The sequence below is a fragment of the Octopus bimaculoides genome, chromosome 1, assembly GCF_001194135.2.
Source record: "Octopus bimaculoides isolate UCB-OBI-ISO-001 chromosome 1, ASM119413v2, whole genome shotgun sequence".
NCBI classification, from domain to species: Eukaryota; Metazoa; Mollusca; class Cephalopoda; order Octopoda; family Octopodidae; genus Octopus; species Octopus bimaculoides.
In genome coordinates, this window is record NC_068981.1 from 41,208,785 (window position 1) to 41,211,227 (window position 2,443).

General features: G+C 33.6%; 1 protein-coding gene and 1 long non-coding RNA gene across 5 annotated transcripts in view; one reads left to right on the plus strand and one right to left on the minus strand.

The window, feature by feature from the left end:
* LOC128247308 (uncharacterized) overlaps nt 1-1,570 on the minus strand; it is a 73,428-nt gene extending 71,858 nt beyond the window's left edge. The window contains exon 1 of the long non-coding RNA XR_008263683.1: nt 886-1,570. This is a non-coding gene — a long non-coding RNA (uncharacterized LOC128247308). The remainder of the gene's footprint in view (nt 1-885) is intronic.
* Nucleotides 1-2,443, plus strand: part of LOC106878934 (CKLF-like MARVEL transmembrane domain-containing protein 7) — a 56,827-nt gene that overhangs the window by 41,736 nt on the left and 12,648 nt on the right. The gene's annotated exons all lie outside the window — the stretch shown is intronic.

The following is a 2,443-nucleotide window of genomic DNA, read 5'->3' on the forward strand; positions in this document are numbered from 1 at the left end:
TTATCTATCTATCTAATAAAACAAACAACCGACTGAATGAATGAAAATAAAGCAAATTTTGAAATTGAAATAAAATGTTACTCAAAAACAGACATAAAGAAAAGTGAGAATAAAACAAATTTTGAAATAAAATCTTACACAAAACTTGTCATTAAGAAAAGTGAAAATAATGAAATAAAATATTATTTACTTACTCAAAAGTAATCGTTATTCAAAAGTGAACCATTTTGAAAGATGTTTTAGAATGTTCCGAAGACATTCATCGCTAGTTTTCCCATATTTTCCCCTCCAAAGAAACTCAGCTAGATGGGATTCAATCATATTTGTGTGTACTCCCATCATAGTTTTGAATCTACTTTTTGCATTTTTCTTGCAACATTCAACTGAGTTAGTATGCACGTTAGTTACTGGACCCACAAAGTTTTCTCTATGGTTCACTTTGAAATGGGAATACCGTGGTTCGACATCAATTCCATTGTATTCACTACAATAATCAGAATGGACAGTCGTTCCTGGTTTTATAAACTTTCTGATAAGGGGGAGCAGAGTTTCGGAGGAACGATTATTCACAAATACCAAAAATCCTATTTTGTTTTCTCTGTCCCATCCTCCAAAAGCCCACCTCCTCTAGATAAATAGATAAATCCCACCCCACTCCGATTTACAGTTTACACATATTTACATGTGGAAGATGTTTTTTTATCGCGGGTGCAGGCAAGTCTACTGACTAGCGGATGCGAGAGGTGCGCGCGTCGGATCCACTCTTAACTTTAATATCCGCATTCCTACACAAGTGTGCCCCTTCGGCTTTGTTTCCTCATAACTTTCACAAAAATGGATATTTGCGATAAAATAACGAAAGAAATATGTAATCAATCTACTGACCTTTCTGCAGAGATGTCTTTCAGAGAAAATTCCCGGGGTAAAATGAGGTACAATGTGACAGAAAGTGAAACTAAAGTGTTCAATTTTTTTTGTTTTTTACGACTGAAGGTGTTTTTTCTACAAAATGTCGCGCATTTACATACCGTTGAAATTTTGTGGTGATAAACCTCGGCAATATGTTTTAGAAATGTATCGAAATTCTGGAGCAAGCTGGTTTAACATTTCGTGAAGTAGGGTGCACATTTTCAATGAATATTGAAGTGTAGGACGCTGGTATTTATTGAAAATTATGCAGACCAAGGGTTTAACATGAAATTTCTTTGATATTATTTTCACTTTTCTTATTTTACGTGTGTGCCGTTGGAATTTACCTCGGCAATATGTTTTAGAAATGTATCGAAATTTTGGAATCTATTTCTGGCTGTAAAGTCATACATTTTTTTCTGTACATACATTCGTTCACACGAGACCATTTCGTATCCCCCAAAGATCCGCTGACGTACTTGATCTGTCTTTTGATTCTTGAGCTAAAAGCCTCAATGCGCATGCGCCGGTGCCTAGATTGACAACATTTTTAGAATCGATTAGTTTTAGAATCGATTTTTTTTTTTCAGAAACCCACATTTTCAGCTACCGAAATACCGAATCTGTAAAAAAAAATTATTAAATTTTGAAATACCAATCTTTTTACAGATTCGGAATGTGGGGTTTCTGTAAAAAAAAAAAAAAAAAAAAAAGAGAAGGGAATGTGTGGTGACGGTCCACTGATGTCAGAAATATACGTCCATAACATTTGTTTTTCCTGCGTTCCATTGAGAACAAATTCGTATCGCAACCTTTGGTTCTTTATAAAAATACTTTTGCAAGATTTATAATTCCAATTGGTTTGAGACATTCTGTAACGCTAAAATAATTCATTGATTTTAAAAGACGAAAATTATTTTGAACTGCACAAATTTGCTTTAAAACTCCCATAACAGTCAACAAGTGTCTCTTATCTCACTTCTTGTTCAATAAATTTGGTATTTTCTTCGCGGTTGATTACAAAGATATTTTTGAATCTAGATAATCTTGCACGAAATTGTCTTCACTCTGTTCCCTTCTTTCTCGACACGATTCAACTGAGTAAATCGATTAAGATAATTCAATTTTTTTTCTCAATCTTGAAAGAAATTTTGGTTAATGTATATTTTAACACCCGGCCACCAAAACAAAACAAGTGTAATAGGTGTAAAAAAAAATGTGTATTAAACGAATATGAGAACAAAAATTTGGACCAACGAACCGATTATAAAGAAATCTGTGGGGAAAATACTATGAAAGAGAAAGAAATTAATCTTCGAAAATGGACACCTTTCAGGAGTGAGCCAAACCGAACAATCTTATTGGCTATTCAGCGCAATTTAAGCACACTCAAAGCAACAGCCAAATCGCCCTTAACTTTTTTTTTCATTGTGCAACCATATTTATGAATTTGTCTCGCACCATGATACATGGAATTTTACTTTAATACCCGGCCACCAAAAAAAAAAAAAAAATGTGTATTAAACGAATATGA